The sequence below is a fragment of the Labrus mixtus genome, unplaced genomic scaffold, assembly GCF_963584025.1.
Source record: "Labrus mixtus unplaced genomic scaffold, fLabMix1.1 SCAFFOLD_62, whole genome shotgun sequence".
NCBI lineage: Eukaryota > Metazoa > Chordata > Actinopteri > Labriformes > Labridae > Labrus > Labrus mixtus.
In genome coordinates, this window is record NW_026870147.1 from 104,543 (window position 1) to 122,500 (window position 17,958).

The 17,958-nt window shown below is 42.3% G+C and overlaps 20 non-coding genes and 8 pseudogenes across 20 annotated transcripts; all 28 read left to right on the plus strand.

Moving 5' to 3' along the window:
- Nucleotides 1-105: 105 nt before the first annotated feature.
- On the plus strand, nt 106-224 carry LOC132964694 (5S ribosomal RNA). The gene has a single exon (XR_009669654.1). It is a non-coding gene; the product is annotated as a 5S ribosomal RNA (ribosomal RNA).
- A 353-nt stretch (nt 225-577) lies between these two features.
- Nucleotides 578-686, plus strand: LOC132964080 (5S ribosomal RNA; annotated as a pseudogene).
- Nucleotides 687-805: 119 nt separating this feature from the next.
- Nucleotides 806-914, plus strand: LOC132964142 (5S ribosomal RNA; annotated as a pseudogene).
- A 121-nt stretch (nt 915-1,035) lies between these two features.
- On the plus strand, nt 1,036-1,154 carry LOC132964237 (5S ribosomal RNA). The gene has a single exon (XR_009669227.1). It is a non-coding gene; the product is annotated as a 5S ribosomal RNA (ribosomal RNA).
- A 354-nt stretch (nt 1,155-1,508) lies between these two features.
- Nucleotides 1,509-1,627, plus strand: LOC132964452 (5S ribosomal RNA). The gene has a single exon (XR_009669429.1). It is a non-coding gene; the product is annotated as a 5S ribosomal RNA (ribosomal RNA).
- A 123-nt stretch (nt 1,628-1,750) lies between these two features.
- On the plus strand, nt 1,751-1,869 carry LOC132964684 (5S ribosomal RNA). The gene has a single exon (XR_009669644.1). It is a non-coding gene; the product is annotated as a 5S ribosomal RNA (ribosomal RNA).
- Nucleotides 1,870-1,990: 121 nt separating this feature from the next.
- LOC132964502 (5S ribosomal RNA) lies at nt 1,991-2,109 on the plus strand. Its single transcript, XR_009669477.1, has one exon. It is a non-coding gene; the product is annotated as a 5S ribosomal RNA (ribosomal RNA).
- A 122-nt stretch (nt 2,110-2,231) lies between these two features.
- On the plus strand, nt 2,232-2,350 carry LOC132964626 (5S ribosomal RNA). Its single transcript, XR_009669593.1, has one exon. It is a non-coding gene; the product is annotated as a 5S ribosomal RNA (ribosomal RNA).
- A 354-nt stretch (nt 2,351-2,704) lies between these two features.
- On the plus strand, nt 2,705-2,823 carry LOC132964486 (5S ribosomal RNA). The gene has a single exon (XR_009669461.1). It is a non-coding gene; the product is annotated as a 5S ribosomal RNA (ribosomal RNA).
- A 124-nt stretch (nt 2,824-2,947) lies between these two features.
- On the plus strand, nt 2,948-3,066 carry LOC132964654 (5S ribosomal RNA). Its single transcript, XR_009669617.1, has one exon. It is a non-coding gene; the product is annotated as a 5S ribosomal RNA (ribosomal RNA).
- A 122-nt stretch (nt 3,067-3,188) lies between these two features.
- Nucleotides 3,189-3,297, plus strand: LOC132964632 (5S ribosomal RNA; annotated as a pseudogene).
- Nucleotides 3,298-3,420: 123 nt separating this feature from the next.
- On the plus strand, nt 3,421-3,539 carry LOC132964561 (5S ribosomal RNA). The gene has a single exon (XR_009669533.1). It is a non-coding gene; the product is annotated as a 5S ribosomal RNA (ribosomal RNA).
- A 6,283-nt stretch (nt 3,540-9,822) lies between these two features.
- Nucleotides 9,823-9,941, plus strand: LOC132964587 (5S ribosomal RNA). Its single transcript, XR_009669557.1, has one exon. It is a non-coding gene; the product is annotated as a 5S ribosomal RNA (ribosomal RNA).
- Nucleotides 9,942-10,062: 121 nt separating this feature from the next.
- On the plus strand, nt 10,063-10,181 carry LOC132964543 (5S ribosomal RNA). Its single transcript, XR_009669516.1, has one exon. It is a non-coding gene; the product is annotated as a 5S ribosomal RNA (ribosomal RNA).
- Nucleotides 10,182-10,303: 122 nt separating this feature from the next.
- Nucleotides 10,304-10,422, plus strand: LOC132964443 (5S ribosomal RNA). The gene has a single exon (XR_009669420.1). It is a non-coding gene; the product is annotated as a 5S ribosomal RNA (ribosomal RNA).
- Nucleotides 10,423-10,543: 121 nt separating this feature from the next.
- LOC132964615 (5S ribosomal RNA) lies at nt 10,544-10,662 on the plus strand. Its single transcript, XR_009669583.1, has one exon. It is a non-coding gene; the product is annotated as a 5S ribosomal RNA (ribosomal RNA).
- A 121-nt stretch (nt 10,663-10,783) lies between these two features.
- LOC132964340 (5S ribosomal RNA) lies at nt 10,784-10,902 on the plus strand. The gene has a single exon (XR_009669324.1). It is a non-coding gene; the product is annotated as a 5S ribosomal RNA (ribosomal RNA).
- A 121-nt stretch (nt 10,903-11,023) lies between these two features.
- LOC132964479 (5S ribosomal RNA) lies at nt 11,024-11,142 on the plus strand. The gene has a single exon (XR_009669454.1). It is a non-coding gene; the product is annotated as a 5S ribosomal RNA (ribosomal RNA).
- A 122-nt stretch (nt 11,143-11,264) lies between these two features.
- Nucleotides 11,265-11,373, plus strand: LOC132963928 (5S ribosomal RNA; annotated as a pseudogene).
- Nucleotides 11,374-11,494: 121 nt separating this feature from the next.
- Nucleotides 11,495-11,603, plus strand: LOC132963970 (5S ribosomal RNA; annotated as a pseudogene).
- A 122-nt stretch (nt 11,604-11,725) lies between these two features.
- LOC132964285 (5S ribosomal RNA) lies at nt 11,726-11,844 on the plus strand. Its single transcript, XR_009669272.1, has one exon. It is a non-coding gene; the product is annotated as a 5S ribosomal RNA (ribosomal RNA).
- Nucleotides 11,845-11,966: 122 nt separating this feature from the next.
- LOC132964670 (5S ribosomal RNA) lies at nt 11,967-12,085 on the plus strand. Its single transcript, XR_009669633.1, has one exon. It is a non-coding gene; the product is annotated as a 5S ribosomal RNA (ribosomal RNA).
- A 121-nt stretch (nt 12,086-12,206) lies between these two features.
- On the plus strand, nt 12,207-12,315 carry LOC132963974 (5S ribosomal RNA; annotated as a pseudogene).
- Nucleotides 12,316-12,436: 121 nt separating this feature from the next.
- Nucleotides 12,437-12,555, plus strand: LOC132964351 (5S ribosomal RNA). Its single transcript, XR_009669333.1, has one exon. It is a non-coding gene; the product is annotated as a 5S ribosomal RNA (ribosomal RNA).
- A 122-nt stretch (nt 12,556-12,677) lies between these two features.
- Nucleotides 12,678-12,786, plus strand: LOC132964697 (5S ribosomal RNA; annotated as a pseudogene).
- A 122-nt stretch (nt 12,787-12,908) lies between these two features.
- On the plus strand, nt 12,909-13,027 carry LOC132963919 (5S ribosomal RNA). Its single transcript, XR_009669168.1, has one exon. It is a non-coding gene; the product is annotated as a 5S ribosomal RNA (ribosomal RNA).
- A 121-nt stretch (nt 13,028-13,148) lies between these two features.
- On the plus strand, nt 13,149-13,257 carry LOC132963975 (5S ribosomal RNA; annotated as a pseudogene).
- Nucleotides 13,258-13,379: 122 nt separating this feature from the next.
- LOC132964352 (5S ribosomal RNA) lies at nt 13,380-13,498 on the plus strand. Its single transcript, XR_009669334.1, has one exon. It is a non-coding gene; the product is annotated as a 5S ribosomal RNA (ribosomal RNA).
- The last annotated feature ends 4,460 nt before the right edge of the window (nt 13,499-17,958 follow it).

Below are 17,958 nucleotides of genomic sequence, written 5' to 3' on the forward strand. Positions count from 1 at the left end.
ATATGTTTTTTTTTTATCATATAGAGACATATTCACATGTCCAAAAATTCAGCCAGAATCAAGGGCATGACATCTTTAAAAGGCCCCTGTCTGCACACAATAATGGCTTACGGCCATACCACCCTGAACACGCCTGATCTAGTCCGATCTCGGAAGCTAAGCAGGGTAGGACCTGGTTAGGACTTGGATGGGAGACCGCCTGGGAATACCAGGTGCTGTGAGTTTTTTCATTTTTTTGATCATATGTTTTTTTTTTATCATATAGAGACATATTCACATGTCCAAAAATTCAGCCAGAATCAAGGGCATGATATCTTTAAAAGGCCCCTTTCTGCACACAGTAATGCCTTACGTCCATACCACCCTGAACTCGTCCGATCTCAGAAGCAAAGCAGGGTCGGGCCTGGTTAATACTTGAATGGGAGACCGCCTAGGAATACCAGGTGCTGTAAGCTTTTTCATTTTTTTGATCATATGTTTTTTTTTTATCATATAGAGACATATTCACATGTCCAAAAATTCAGCCAGAATCAAGGGCATGACATCTTTAAAAGGCCCCTTTCTGCACACAATAATGGCTTACGGCCAAACCACCCTGAACTCGTCCGATCTTGGAAGCTAAGCAGGGTCGGGCCTGGTTAGTACTTGGATAGGAGACCGCCTGGGAATACCAGGTGCTGTAAGCTTTTTCATTTTTTTGATCATGTTTTTTTTTATCATATAGAGACATATTCACATGTCCAAAAATTCAGCCAGAATCAAGGGCATGATATCTTTAAAAGGCCCCTTTCTGCACACAATAATGCCTTACGTCCATACCACCCTGAACACGCCCGATCTCAGAAGCAAAGCAGGGTCGGGCCTGGTTAATACTTGGATGGGAGACCGCCTAGGAATACCAGGTGCTGTAAGCTTTTTCATTTTTTTGATCATATGTTTTTTTTTATCATAGAGAGACATATTCACATGTCCAAAAATTCAGCCAGAATCAAGGGCATGACATCTTTAAAAGGCCCCTGTCTGCACACAATAATGGCTTACGGCCATACCACCCTGAACACGCCTGATCTCGTCCGATCTCGGAAGCTAAGCAGGGTAGGGCCTGGTTAGTACTTGGATGGGAGACCGCCTGGGAATACCAGGTGCTGTAAGTTTTTTCATTTTTTTGATCATATGTTTTTTTTTTATCATATAGAGACATATTCACATGTCAAAAAATTCAGCCAGAATCAAGGGCATGACATCTTTAAAAGGCCCCTTTCTGCACACAATAATGGCTTAAGGACATACCACCCTGAACTTGTCTGATCTCGGAAGCTAAGCAGCATCTGGCCTGGTTAGTACTTGGATGGGAGACCGCCTGGGAATACCAGGTGCTGTAAGCTTTTTCATTTTTTTTGATCATATGTTCTTTTTTTATCATATAGAGACATATTCACATGTCCAAAAATTCAGCCAGAATCAAGGGCATGAGATCTTTAAAAGGCCCCTGTCTGCACACAATAACAGCTTACGGCCATACCACCCTGAACACGCCTGATCTCGTCCGATCTCTGAAGCTAAGCAGGGTCGGGCCAGGTTAGTACTTCGATGGCAGACCGCCTGGGAATACCAGGTGCTGTAAGCTTTTTCATTTTTTTTATCATATGTTTTTTTTTTTATCATATAGAGACATATTCACATGTCCAAAAATTCAGCCAGAATCAAGGGCATAACATCTTTAAAAGGCCCCTGTCTGCACACAATAATGGCTTACGGCCATACCACCCTTAACACGCCCGATCTCGTCCCATCTCGGAAGCTAAGCAGGGTCGGGCCTGGTTAATACTTGGATGGGAGACCGCCTGGGAATACCAGATGCTGTAAGCTTTTCTTATTTTTTTGATCATATGTTTTTTTTATCATAGAGAGACATATTCACATGTCCACAAATTCAGCCAGAATCAAGGGCATGACATCTTTAAAAGGCCCCTGTCTGCACACAATAATGGCTTACGGCCATAACACCCTGAACACGCCCGATCTCGTCCGATCTCGGAAGCTAAGCAGGGTCGGGCCTGGTTAGTACTTGGATGGGAGACCACCTTGGAATACCAGGTGCTGTAAGCGTTTTCATTTTTTTGATCATATGTTTTTTTTTTATCATATAGAGACATATTCACATGTCCAAAAATTCAGCCAGAATCAAGGGCATGACATCTTTAAAAGGCTCCTTTCTGCACACAATAACGGCTTACGGCCATACCACCCTTAACACGCCCGATCTCGTCCGATCTCGGAAACTAAGTAGGGTCGTGCCTGGTTAGTACTTGGATGGGAGACCGCCTGGGAATACCAGGTGCTGTAAGTTTTTTCATTTTTTTGATCATATGTTTTTTTTTTATCATATAGAGACATATTCACATGTCCAAAAATTCAGCCAGAATCAAGGGCATGACATCTTTAAAAGGCCCCTTTCTGCACACAATAATGGCTTAAGGACATACCACCCTGAACTTGTCCGATCTTGGAAGCTAAGCAGCGTCTGGCCTGGTTAGTACTTGGATGGGAGACCGCCTGGGAATACCAGGTGCTGTAAGCTTTTTCATTTTTTCTGATCATATGTTCTTTTTTTATCATATAGAGACATATTCACATGTCCAAAAATTCAGCCAGAATCAAGGGCATGAGATCTTTAAAAGGCCCCTGTCTGCACACAATAACAGCTTACGGCCATACCACCCTGAACACGCCTGATCTCGTCCGATCTAGGAAGCTAAGCAGGGTCGGGCCTGGTTAGTACTTGGATGGGAGACCGCCTGGGAATACCAGGTGCTGTAAGCTTTTTCATTTTTTTGATCATATGTTTTTTTTTTTTATCATATAGAGACATATTCACATGTCCAAAAATTCAGCCAGAATCAAGGGCATAACATCTTTAAAAGGCCCCTGTCTGCACACAATAATGGCTTACGGCCATACCACCCTTAACACGCCCGATCTCGTCCCATCTCGGAAGCTAAGCAGGGTCGGGCCTGGTTAGTACTTGAATGGGAGACCGCCTGGGAATACCAGATGCTGTAAGCTTTTTTAATTTTTTTGATCATATGTTTTTTTTAATCATAGAGAGACATATTCACATGTCCACAAATTCAGCCAGAATCAAGGGCATGACATCTTTAAGAGGCCCCTATCTGCACGCAATAATGGCTTACGGCCATACCACCCTGAACACGCCCGATCTCGGAAGCTAAGCAGGGTCGGGCCTGGTTAGTACTTGGATGGGAGACCACCTGGGAATACCAGGTGCTGTAAGCTTTTTCATTTTTTTGATCATATGTTTTTTTTTTTATCATATAGAGACATATTCACATGTCCAAAAATTCAGCCAGAATCAAGGGCATGACATCTTTAAAAGGCCCCTGTCTGCACGCAATAATGGCTTATGGCCATACCACCCTGAACACGCTTGATCTCGTCCGATCTCTGAAGCTAAGCAGGGTAGGGCCTGGTTAGTACTTGGATGGGAGACCGCCTGGGAATACCAGATGCTGTAAGCTTTTTCATTTTTTTGATCATATGTTTTTTTTGTTTTATCATATAGAGACATATTCACATGTCCAAAAATTTAGCCAGAATCAAGGGCATGACATCTTTAAAAGGCCCCTTTCTGCACACAATAATGGCTTACGGCCATACCACCCTGAACACGCCCCTTTTGCTGTCAGAGTTTGTGTGGTGCTGAAGGAGAGCTGACGTGTCAGTACTGAGCAGGACAGCTGGACTAATTTGTTTGTTTTTTTGGATGCGCTTTGGATTTATTTAAATACCTCAGATTGTGAGTGAATGTCCCCCAGCAGTCACTGACTGTTAGGGGGATCGTTTTTCTTTTCACCTTTTTTTCCTGTTTTTTTTCCACAATTTTGTGAAGAATTTTTGTTTTTTGTGAATGTTTGCTCGTATGTCGCGAGCAAACTCACACGGACGGATCACAAAGATGACAGGACCACGGACTGGAGAGATGGAAAAAGGAAAAGAGAACGGACAACAACGTGAACAAACAAACATGGCACTGAAACAAAGGAATGGATTAAACGACAACGAGAAGAACGACGGACAAAAAGGACGGATGAAAACGGCAAATGAAACAGGGAACGGAATGGATGACGGAGAGAGAGGAAGAGAGAGGAGCGGCGGGCTGATTGCTCCGCATGCAGAGAATGGGAGAGGTGGCGAGAGAGCAGAAAAAGAGGAAGCAAAAGTGTCTTTTGAGAGAAAACTAACACTAAACATTGAAATGGTGGGAGACAAAGTTCCTCTAAATCACGTCATGAGCAACATAAAAATGATCTGTGGGGGCCTGCTGGCGTGCAGAACCCTGGGACCTGAAAAACTGGAGGTGACGGTGAGCAACATTAAAGGAAAGGAAAGGCTGCTGGATGGATTTAAAATCGGAGAGACCAGAGTCGTGGCGAGAGAACTAAATAATGATGAGCTGGTGGTGTCTTTTTTAAACCTGCCAGCGTATATCACAGATGAAGAAATAGTTTGGAAGCTGACGGGATGGGGAGTGAAACCGACATCACCAATAAAACGCAGAATGTGGCCTGGAACAATGATAGCTGACGGAACGAGGTTTGTCCGGGTCAGATTTAATGACCAGGTACAGTCACTCCCTTACTCCACAAAGTTTAACACTGTGATGGGGAACGAATACTTTAGAGTAATACATGATAGACAACAAAAAGTGTGCAGGATGTGCATCCAGCCGGGACACATCCTGAGAGAGTGTCCAGAATTTATGTGCCACAACTGTGGGGTGCAGGGACACTTTGCGCGAGAGTGCAGCGCGAACAGCACAAAATGCACAAACTGTAAAAAAAGAGAAAATGAATGTGAGTGTGAGAACGGAGAGGAAAGCAAGAACGAGGTGGAGGAGGTGTACGAGGATGAAGACGAGGCGGAGGAGGTGTACGAGGAGGAGGCGGAGGAGAAGGAGGTGATCGGAGCAAGCAGGAAGGAGATCAGAGAAGACGAGAACAGTGACGGAGAAATGGAGCAGAGCGGAGAGAGCGGAGGAGAACGGGCGTCAGAGTGCGAGCTGGAGACGCCGGAGCTGGCTGGAGAGGGAGGACAGCAGAAGCAGCGAAAAACGAGCGAGAGAGGGAAAAAAGGAGACGGAAGGGACGTGGCAGAAGACCCGGGGGTAAGCATGAGCACAGAGGGGAGGGAGATGCCTGAGAGTGGTGTTGGACAGGCGGGAGGGAGAAAAATCACGCTAAATAATACGGGTAAAAGCACCAGTCCCAATGAAACGGACAGCGAAATGGATGTGAGTGAACTGGCGAGTGCGCAAAAAAGACTAAGTCTTGGACAACGAAAAAAGTTGGCTAAAAAATTGAAATGTAAGGACAAATAATGACTGACAATAACCCCTGTAAATCCGTTTTTTTTGTTTTTATTTTTATGATAATGGCCTTTAATTTATTTTCGATAAACGTGAATGGACTAAGGAACAAAGAAAAAAGACATGCGATTCTTTCCTTGCAGAATGACGTTTTGTGCCTGCAGGAGACCAGGTGGGATGATTCCCTGGTGGAAGACATAAAAAAAGACTTTGTGGGCCATATTTTCTGCTCCAATGGCACGTCGAGGGCGAGAGGAGTGGCGGTTTTAGTCAAAACGGGTCGGGTAACAGGGGTAAATTTGGTTTATGGAGACAAAGAAGGAAGAATAATAGTAATAGACTGTGTGTATGAAACGAAAAATATAAGAATCATAAATATATATGCACCGAATGGAGAAAAAGAAAGGAAAACATTCTTCATTGCAATAAGCAAATGGTGGGAAAGGAATTGTATAATAATCGGTGACTTTAATGTGGCGATGACACCCACCGATGTGTCAAAAAATTATGTGTTTAAGGGGGATGTGAGCAGGGGGACACTTAAAGATATAATGATAACGAAACAATGCATTGATATTTGGAGATTGCTACATCCATGGGAGAGGGTGTTCTCCAGGAGACAAATTGTACTGAATAGATTAAAACAATCTAGAATAGATTATGCTTTGGTGACATGCGAGGTAGTGAGGTGGATTAAAGAAGTTGAATATAAAACTAATATGTGGAGCGATCACGCTGGAATAGAAATCACGTTTAGAAAAGAAACGAATGTACGTAAAGGAGGGATATGGTGCTTTAATGCAAGCTTGCTGGATGATGGAATGTTTGTGAAAAGTATGGAAAGATTGTTGAATGATGTGGGATATGAGTGGAATGAGAGTGAAGATATGAATGTGTGGTGGGATAGTGTAAAAGTCAGAATTAAAAAAAAGTGTATCAATTATAGTAAAGAGAAAAAGTGGAGAGAAAATAGAAAGGAAGAGAATTTGAGAAAACAACTAAGTGAGGAAATAGCATCGCTTGACAGTGTAGATAATGTAGATGTCGAAAAATACATACATTTAAAAGAACAGTTGGGAGTGATTGAACTTAAAAAGAGTAGGGGTGCAGCCATTAGGAGTAAAATACAATATATGTATGAGGGGGAGAGGAGTACAGCCTTTTTTTTAGGTCTGGAAAAACAAAAACAAAAAAGAACAGAAATAAACGAATTATTAAATGAAGCAGGTAAAAGTGTGACAGATAAAAAGGGAATTTTAGAAATAGTAAAGGGCTATTATGAAAGCCTGTTTTCGAGACAGGAGTGTGATAGCGTGAGTGTGAACAGAGCTTTGGGTGCCTTAAAGAAAAAACTAAGCGAGGACGATAAAATGTGGTGTGATTGTGAGTTTACAGAGGGAGAAATCAGAAGTGCTTTAGAGGGGTTAAACAAAAACAAAAGTCCTGGGAGCGATGGCCTAACTGCGGAATTCTACCAAGCTTTCAAAGAGCAGCTGGTGCCCTTGGTGAACAAATTGAGTAAATATATGGAAAAAGTGAAACATATACCAAAAAGTTTAGGGGAAGGGGTGGTTACTATTTTTTACAAAAACAAGGGGGACAATAAAAATCTGGACAACTACAGACCAATCAGCCTACTCAACACAGACTACAAAATCATAGCGAAAACAATAGCCAATAGAATCAGGGAGGTAATAGGAACAATCATAGAACAAACACAATCATACAGTATACCAAACAGAGACATAGCAGACTCAATCATTTCAATAAAACAGACGGTCAGGGATATGGAAGGGGAGGGGGGAATATGGCTAGGGATTGATTTAAATAAAGCTTTTGACAGAGTAGATCACGGGTTCATGGGGAAGGTGTTAGAGAAGTTTGGATTCGGGGAGAGAATGAGAGAATGGATAAATATGTTGTATACAGGAGCGGAAAGCAAGATAAAATGTAACGGGGAACTAACTGATTCTTTTAAAATATCAAGGTCAGTGAGACAAGGATGTCCGATGTCAGCGCTGTTGTACAGCTTGGTAGCAGAGCCGCTGGCAGCACTGATATCGGAAGACGTAAACATAAAAGGTATAGGTAAGGAAAACGTAAAAATAATACAGTATGCAGATGACGTGAATATAATGGTAAAAGGAGAGGAGGATATAATTGATATTAAAACATGTACAAACTTATGAAAGAGCATCTGGGGCAAAAGTAAATGAAAATAAGTCAGAAATTATGTTACTAGGTAAGGAATCCAATCTAGTTAATAAGTGGGGATTTAAAACGGTGTGTGAGAGAAGAAAAGTGTTGGGAGTGAATATGGGGAAAAATGAGAATGAATGTGATGATGTAACATGGAAAGAGGTGGTGGGTAAAATTAAAAAAACATTGAATTTGTGGAAAGCGAGGGGTCTATTGTTGAGAGGAAGGGTAGCCGTAACAAATGCTCTCGTGTTGTCCAAAGTGAATCATGCGCTGAGTACTTGTACGCTTCCGGACTGGGCCTTTAAGGAGATTTCAAAGACCATTAGGGACTTTATTTGGAAAAACAAAGCAGCGAGTATAGCTCACAAAACAATAATAGGGGCTAAAGATCAGGGGGGGCTAGCTTTGATTGATTTACTTACAAAAAAAGTAGCACTAAGAGTCAAATTGATAGGCAAATTTATGGACCAGAACCGGAACGTAGTTTGGAAAAACCACTTCAAACAATATCTGTGCAGTTTTGGACTCTACAACGAGGACAACCTGTACCAGATCAATAACCCGGATTCATTTAAACACTTGCCACGGTTTTTCCAGGAAGTACTCAGTGCGTGGTATCAGGTTTCATCCTGGACTGTACCAGAGTGCGGAACGAGAGGGTCAGTGCTACGACTGCCCTTCCTCTCGAGCCCGTATTTTAAAAATGGGGAGAGGGTAATTAAGTGTGAAGCTATGTCGAAAGCGGGATATATTAGAATAAGGGATTTACTGAACTGTGGGGGGGATTTTGATTTACAAATGGTGGTGAGGGGTTTAAAAAATAAAGGGTGTGTGTGCAGAAAGGATGTGATTGAGAGAGTGTTTGCAAATGTAAAATTGTCTTTGTCGAGCGAATGGGAAAAATTAATCAAAGAGAAGGAGGGAGTGATGCAGGACGATGTGGGGGGGATCTCCCTGTGCCTAGGGGAGAAGAAACACAACATTACAGATGTCACTACAAAAATTTGGTATAGGTGCGCAATCACACATAGAATACAGAAACCCACATCCGAAGTAAAATGGACAGACACATACCCGGACATAACAAGCAACATGATATGGAAGAACATTAACATTCCGCATACACCACATGCAATATTTGACCTAGATTTCAAACTGAGGCACAGGAGGATCTTCACCTGCATCGTCCTGCATCAGATCCATAAGGAGAGGTATGAAAGAAAGTGTTGTGTATGTGAAAGTACGGATGAGGATTTAATACATTTGTTTGTTACGTGTGGGGAATTGGTTTATTTTTGGGGAAAAATAAGAGAAATGTTGGGGAAATGCAGTAAGAATGAGTGTTGGAATGAAAGGGGGTGGGAATTGTCGGTGTTGTTGGGGGTGGGAACAAAACAAAAAAATCACAATGTAATGAATATAATTTTGGCTTTTGCAAGAAAAGCGGTTTTTAACAGAAGGAATTATGCACTGTATGAAAGTAAGAAAATGAATGTGTGGAGAATGTTTGTGAATGAATGGAAAGCACATCTTAAATTGTTGTACATAGCGAATGAGAGTGAGTTTGTGAGAATGTTTGTGGAAGGTGCGAATGTGTGTAGAGTAAATGAGGAGGGAATTATGTGGGATGTCTAAATTATTTTGTTTTTGTTTTTTTGGTACGAGGGCTTCTTTTTTGGTCATGGGGAAAATGGGTGATTTGATTTGGTGTTTTTTTTTTTCTCAGTGGTTTTTTGAGAATACTGTGGGGTTTTTGTATGTTTTTGTGGTTTGTTTTCAGAGGGGTGTTTGCTTTGGGGGAGGGACTCAGAAGAGTTGTCATGAGTTGGGGGTATCAGGGGTGGTTTGAGTTTTTTTTCTGATGCTATGTTTTTATTGTTTTTAGGGTGCCGTTTGCGTCAGAGGGGAGGTTTAATTTAGAGGGTGTATGTATTGTAATAGCATTTGTTGTAAATGATGTGAAAGAATTATAAATGTTTTTGTAATTTTGATAATAAAAGATAAAAAATAAAAAAACATGCCCGATCTCGTCCGATCTTAGAAGCTAAGCAGGGTGGGGCCTGGTTAGTACTTGGATGGGAGACCGCCTGGGAATACCAGGTGCTGTAAGCTTTTTCATTTTGTTTGATCATATGTTTTTTTTTATCATATAGAGACATATTCACATGTCCAAAAATTCAGCCAGAATCAAGGGCATGACATCTTTAAAAGGCCCCTTTCTGCACACAATAATGGCTTACGGCCATACCACCCTGAACACGCCCGATCACGTCCGATCTCGGAAGCTAAGCAGGGTCGGGCCTGGTTAGTACTTGGATGGGAGACCGCCTGGGAATACCAGGTGCTGTAAGCTTTTTCATTTTTTTTGATCATGTGTTTTTTTTATCATATAGAGACATATTCACATGTCCAAAAATTCAGCCAGAATCAAGGGCATGACATCTTTAAAAGGCCCCTCTCTGCACACAATAATGGCTTACGGCCATACCACCCTGAACACGCCTGATCTCATCCGATCTCGGAAGCTAAGCAGGGTAGGGCCTGGTTAGTACTTGGATGGGAGATCGCCTGGGAATACCAGACGCTGTAAGCTTTTTCATTTTTTTGATCATATGTTTTTTTTTTATCATATAGAGACATATTCACATGTCCAAAAATTTAGCCAGAATCAAGGGCATGACATCTTTAAAAGGCCCCTTTCTGCACACAATAATGGCTTACAGCCATACCACCCTGAACACGCCCGATCTCGTCCGATCTCGGAAGCTATGCAGGGTCGGGCCTGGTTAGTACTTGGATGGGAGACCGCCTAGGAATACCAGGTGCTGTAAGCTTTTTCATTTTTTTGATCATATATTTTTTTTTATCATATAGAGACATATTCACATGTCCAAAAATTCAGCCAGAATCAAGGGCATGACATCTTTAAAAGGCCCCTTTCTGCACACAATAATGGCTTACGGCCATACCACCCTGAACACGCCCGATCTCGCCTGATCTCAGAAGCTAAGCAGGGTCGGGCCTGGTTAGTACTTGGATGGGAGACGGCCTGGGAATACCAGGTGCTGTAAGCTTTTTCATTTTGTTTGATCATATGTTTTTTTTATCATATAGAGACATATTCACATGTCCAAAAATTCAGCCAGAATCAAGGGCATGACATCTTTAAAAGGCCCCTTTCTGCACACAATAATGGCTTACGGCCATACCGCCCTGAACACGCCCGATCTCGTCTGATCTCGGAAGCTAAGCAGGGTCGGGCCTGGTTAGTACTTGGATGGGAGACCTCCTGGGAATACCAGGTGCTGTAAGCTTTTTCATTTTTTTTGATCATATGTTTTTTTTATCATATAGAGACATATTCACATGTCCAAAAATTCAGCCAGAATCAAGGGCATGACATCTTTAAAAGGCCCCTCTCTGCACACAATAATGTCTTACAGCCATACCACCCTGAACACGCCTGATCTCGTCCGATCTCGGAAGCTAAGCCGGGTAGGGCCTGGTTAGTACTTGGATGGGAGACCGCCTGGGAATACCAGGTGCTGTAAGTTTTTTCATTTTTTTGATCATATGTTTTTTTTTTATCATATAGAGACATATTCACATGTCCAAAAATTCAGCCAGAATCAAGGGCATGACATCTTTAAAAGGCGCCTTTCTGCATACAATAATGGCTTACGGCCAAACCACCCTGAACACGCCCGATCTCAGAAGCTAAGCAGGGTCGGGCCTGGTTAGTACTTGGATGGGAGACCGCCTGGGAATACCAGGTGCTGTAAGCTTTTTCATTTTTTTTGATCATATGTTTTTTTTATCATATAGAGACATATTCACATGTCCAAAAATTCAGCCAGAATCAAGGGCATGACATCTTTAAAAGGCCCCTGTCTGCACACAATAATGGCTTACGGCCATACAACCCTGAACACGCCCGATCTCGGAAGCTAAGCAAGGTCAGGCCTGGTTAGTACTTGGATGGGAGACCGCCTGGGAATACCAGGTGCTGTAAGCTTTTTCATTTTTTTGATCATATGTTTTTTTTTTTTCATATAGAGACATATTCACATGTCCAAAAATTCAGCCAGAATCAAGGGCATGACATCTTTAAAAGGCCCCTTTGTTCACACAATAATGACTTATGGCCATACCACCCTGAACACGCCCGATCTCGTCCGATCTCGGAAGCTAAGCAGGGTCGGGCCTGGTTAGTACTTGGATGGGAGACCGCCTGGGAATACCAGGTGCTATAAGCTTTTTCATTTTTTTGATCATATGTTTTTTTTTTTTCATATAGAGACATATTCACATGTCCAAAAATTCAGCCAGAATCAAGGGCATGACATCTTTAAAAGGCCCCTTTCTGCACACAATAATGGCTTATGGCCATACCACCCTGAACACGCCCGATCTCGTCCGATCTCGGAAGCTAAGCAGGGTCGGGCCTGGTTAGTACTTGGATGGGAGACCGCCTGGGAATACCAGGTGCTGTAAGCTTTTTCATTTTTTTGATGATATGTTTTTTTTTATCATATAGAGACATATTCACATGTCCAAAAATTCAGCCAGAATCAAGGGCATGACATCTTTAAAAGGCCCCTGTCTGCACACAATAATGGCTTACGGCCATACCACCCTGAACACGCCCGATCTCGGAAGCTAAGCAAGGTCAGGCCTGGTTAGTACTTGGATGGGAGACCGCCTGGGAATACCAGGTGCTGTAAGCGTTTTCATTTTTTTGATCATATGTTTTTTTTTATCATATAGAGACATATTCACATGTCCAAAAATTCAGCCAGAATCAAGGGCATGACATCTTTAAAAGGCCCCTGTCTGCACACAATAATGGCTTATGGCCATACCACCCTGAACACTCCTGATCTCGTCCGATCTCGGAAGCTAAGCAGGGTAGGGCCTGTTTAGTACTTGGATGGGAGACCGCCTGGGAATACCAGGTGCTGTAAGCTTTTTCATTTTTTTGATCATATGTTTTTTTTTTATCATATAGAGACATATTCACATGTCCAAAAATTCAGCCAGAATCAAGGGCATGACATCTTTAAAAGGCCCCTTTCTTCACGAAATAATGACTTATGGCCATACCACCCTGAACACGCCCGATCTCGGAAGCTAAGCAGGGTTGGGCCTGGTTAGTACTTGGATGGGAGACCGCCTGGGAATACCAGGTGCTATAAGCTTTTTCATTTTTTTGATCATATGTTTTTTTTTTTTCATATAGAGACATATTCACATGTCCAAAAATTCAGCCAGAATCAAGGGCATGACATCTTTAAAAGGCCCCTTTCTGCACACAATAATGGCTTATGGCCATACCACCCTGAACACGCCCGATCTCGTCCGATCTCGGAAGCTAAGCAGGGTCGGGCCTGGTTAGTACTTGGATGGGAGACCGCCTGGGAAAACCAGGTGCTGTAAGCTTTTTCATTTTTTTGATGATATGTTTTTTTTTATCATATAGAGACATATTCACATGTCCAAAAATTCAGCCAGAATCAAGGGCATGACATCTTTAAAAGGCCCCTGTCTGCACACAATAATGGCTTACGGCCATACCACCCTGAACACGCCCGATCTCGGAAGCTAAGCAAGGTCAGGCCTGGTTAGTACTTGGATGGGAGACCGCCTGGGAATACCAGGTGCTGTAAGCGTTTTCATTTTTTTGATCATATGTTTTTTTTTTATCATATAGAGACATATTCACATGTCCAAAAATTCAGCCAGAATCAAGGGCATGACATCTTTAAAAGGCCCCTGTCTGCACACAATAATGGCTTATGGCCATACCACCCTGAACACTCCTGATCTCGTCCGATCTCGGAAGCTAAGCAGGGTAGGGCCTGTTTAGTACTTGGATGGGAGACCGCCTGGGAATACCAGGTGCTGTAAGCTTTTTCATTTTTTTGATCATATGTTTTTTTTTTATCATATAGAGACATATTCACATGTCCAAAAATTCAGCCAGAATCAAGGGCATGACATCTTTAAAAGGCCCCTTTCTGCACACAATAACAGCTTACGGCCATACCACCCTGAACACGCCCCTTTTGCTGTCAGAGTTTGTGTGGTGCTGAAGGAGAGCTGACGTGTCAGTACTGAGCAGGACAGCTGGACTAATTTGTTTGTTTTTTGGATGCGTTTTGGATTTATTTAAATACCTCAGATTGTGAGTGAATGTCCCCCAGCAGTCACTGACTGTTAGGGGGATCGTTTTTCTTTTCATCTTTTTTTCCTGTTTTTTTTCCACAATTTTGTGAAGAATTTTTGTTTTTTTGTGAATGTTTGCTCGTATGTCGCGAGCAAACTCACACGGACGGATCACAAAGATGACAGGACCACGGACTGGAGAGATGGAAAAAGGAAAAGAGAACGGACAACAACGTGAACAAACAAACATGGCACTGAAACAAAGGAATGGATTAAACGACAACGAGAAGAACGACGGACAAAAAGGACGGATGAAAACGGCAAATGAAACAGGGAACGGAATGGATGACGGAGAGAGAGGAAGAGAGAGGAGCGGCGGGCTGATTGCTCCGCATGCAGAGAATGGGAGAGGTGGCGAGAGAGCAGAAAAAGAGGAAGCAAAAGTGTCTTTTGAGAGAAAACTAACACTAAACATTGAAATGGTGGGAGACAAAGTTCCTCTAAATCACGTCATGAGCAACATAAAAATGATCTGTGGGGGCCTGCTGGCGTGCAGAACCCTGGGACCTGAAAAACTGGAGGTGACGGTGAGCAACATTAAAGGAAAGGAAAGGCTGCTGGATGGATTTAAAATCGGAGAGACCAGAGTCGTGGCGAGAGAACTAAATAATGATGAGCTGGTGGTGTCTTTTTTAAACCTGCCAGCGTATATCACAGATGAAGAAATAGTTTGGAAGCTGACGGGATGGGGAGTGAAACCGACATCACCAATAAAACGCAGAATGTGGCCTGGAACAATGATAGCTGACGGAACGAGGTTTGTCCGGGTCAGATTTAATGACCAGGTACAGTCACTCCCTTACTCCACAAAGTTTAACACTGTGATGGGGAACGAATACTTTAGAGTAATACATGATAGACAACAAAAAGTGTGCAGGATGTGCATCCAGCCGGGACACATCCTGAGAGAGTGTCCAGAATTTATGTGCCACAACTGTGGGGTGCAGGGACACTTTGCGCGAGAGTGCAGCGCGAACAGCACAAAATGCACAAACTGTAAAAAAAGAGAAAATGAATGTGAGTGTGTGAACGGAGAGGAAAGCAAGAACGAGGTGGAGGATGTGTACGAGGATGAAGACGAGGCGGAGGAGGTGTACGAGGAGGAGGCGGAGGAGAAGGAGGTGATCGGAGCAAGCAGGAAGGAGATCAGAGAAGACGAGAACAGTGACGGAGAAATGGAGCAGAGCGGAGAGAGCGGAGGAGAACGGGCGTCAGAGTGCGAGCTGGAGACGCCGGAGCTGGCTGGAGAGGGAGGACAGCAGAAGCAGCGAAAAACGAGCGAGAGAGGGAAAAAAGGAGACGGAAGGGACGTGGCAGAAGACCCGGGGGTAAGCATGAGCACAGAGGGGAGGGAGATGCCTGAGAGTGGTGTTGGACAGGCGGGAGGGAGAAAAATCACGCTAAATAATACGGGTAAAAGCACCAGTCCCAATGAAACGGACAGCGAAATGGATGTGAGTGAACTGGCGAGTGCGCAAAAAAGACTAAGTCTTGGACAACGAAAAAAGTTGGTGAAAAAATTGAAATGTAAGGACAAATAATGACTGACAATAACCCCTGTAAATCCGTTTTTTTTGTTTTTATTTTTATGATAATGGCCTTTAATTTATTTTCGATAAACGTGAATGGACTAAGGAACAAAGAAAAAAGACATGCGATTCTTTCCTTGCAGAATGACGTTTTGTGCCTGCAGGAGACCAGGTGGGATGATTCCCTGGTGGAAGACATAAAAAAAGACTTTGTGGGCCATATTTTCTGCTCCAATGGCACGTCGAGGGCGAGAGGAGTGGCGGTTTTAGTCAAAACGGGTCGGGTAACAGGGGTAAATTTGGTTTATGGAGACAAAGAAGGAAGAATAATAGTAATAGACTGTGTGTATGAAACGAAAAATATAAGAATCATAAATATATATGCACCGAATGGAGAAAAAGAAAGGAAAACATTCTTCATTGCAATAAGCAAATGGTGGGAAAGGAATTGTATAATAATCGGTGACTTTAATGTGGCGATGACACCCACCGATGTGTCAAAAAATAATGTGTTTAAGGGGGATGTGAGCAGGGGGACACTTAAAGATATAATGATAACGAAACAATGCATTGATATTTGGAGATTGCTACATCCATGGGAGAGGGTGTTCTCCAGGAGACAAATTGTACTGAATAGATTAAAACAATCTAGAATAGATTATGCGTTGGTGACATGCGAGGTAGTGAGGTGGATTAAAGAAGTTGAATATAAAACTAATATGTGGAGCGATCACGCTGGAATAGAAATCACGTTTAGAAAAGAAACGAATGTACGTAAAGGAGGGATATGGTGCTTTAATGCAAGCTTGCTGGATGATGGAATGTTTGTGAAAAGTATGGAAAGATTGTTGAATGATGTGGGATATGAGTGGAATGAGAGTGAAGATATGAATGTGTGGTGGGATAGTGTAAAAGTCAGAATTAAAAAAAAGTGTATCAATTATAGTAAAGAGAAAAAGTGGAGAGAAAATAGAAAGGAAGAGAATTTGAGAAAACAACTAAGTGAGGAAATAGCATCGCTTGACAGTGTAGATAATGTAGATGTCGAAAAATACATACATTTAAAAGAACAGTTGGGAGTGATTGAACTTAAAAAGAGTAGGGGTGCAGCCATTAGGAGTAAAATACAATATATGTATGAGGGGGAGAGGAGTACAGCCTTTTTTTTAGGTCTGGAAAAACAAAAACAAAAAAGAACAGAAATAAACGAATTATTAAATGAAGCAGGTAAAAGTGTGACAGATAAGAAGGGAATTTTAGAAATAGTAAAGGGCTATTATGAAAGCCTGTTTTCGAGACAGGAGTGTGATAGCGTGAGTGTGAACAGAGCTTTGGGTGCCTTAAAGAAAAAAATAAGCGAGGACGATAAAATGTGGTGTGATTGTGAGTTTACAGAGGGAGAAATCAGAAGTGCTTTAGAGGGGTTAAACAAAAACAAAAGTCCTGGGAGCGATGGCCTAACTGCGGAATTCTACCAAGCTTTCAAAGAGCAGCTGGTGCCCTTGGTGAACAAATTGAGTAAATATATGGAAAAAGTGAAACATATACCAAAAAGTTTAGGGGAAGGGGTGGTTACTATTTTTTACAAAAACAAGGGGGACAATAAAAATCTGGACAACTACAGATCAACCACCAATCAGCCTACTCAACACAGACTACAAAATCATAGCGAAAACAATAGCCAATAGAATCAGGGAGGTAATAGGAACAATCATAGAACAAACACAATCATACAGTATACCAAACAGAGACATAGCAGACTCAATCATTTCAATAAAACAGACGGTCAGGGATATGGAAGGGGAGGGGGGAATATGGCTAGGGATTGATTTAAATAAAGCTTTTGACAGAGTAGATCACGGGTTCATGGGGAAGGTGTTAGAGAAGTTTGGATTCGGGGAGAGAATGAGAGAATGGATAAATATGTTGTATACAGGAGCGGAAAGCAAGATAAAATGTAACGGGGAACTAACTGATTCTTTTAAAATATCAAGGTCAGTGAGACAAGGATGTCCGATGTCAGCGCTGTTGTACAGCTTGGTAGCAGAGCCGCTGGCAGCACTGATATCGGAAGACGTAAACATAAAAGGTATAGGTAAGGAAAACGTAAAAATAATACAGTATGCAGATGACGTGAATATAATGGTAAAAGGAGAGGAGGATATAGAATTGATATTAAAACATGTACAAACTTATGAAAGAGCATCTGGGGCAAAAGTAAATGAAAATAAGTCAGAAATTATGTTACTAGGTAAGGAATCCAATCTAGTTAATAAGTGGGGATTTAAAACGGTGTGTGAGAGAAGAAAAGTGTTGGGAGTGAATATGGGGAAAAATGAGAATGAATGTGATGATGTAACATGGAAAGAGGTGGTGGGTAAAATTAAAAAAACATTGAATTTGTGGAAAGCGAGGGGTCTATTGTTGAGAGGAAGGGTAGCCGTAACAAATGCTCTCGTGTTGTCCAAAGTGAATCATGCGCTGAGTACTTGTACGCTTCCGGAGTGGGCCTTTAAGGAGATTTCAAAGACCATTAGGGACTTTATTTGGAAAAACAAAGCAGCGAGTATAGCTCACAAAACAATAATAGGGGCTAAAGATCAGGGGGGGCTAGCT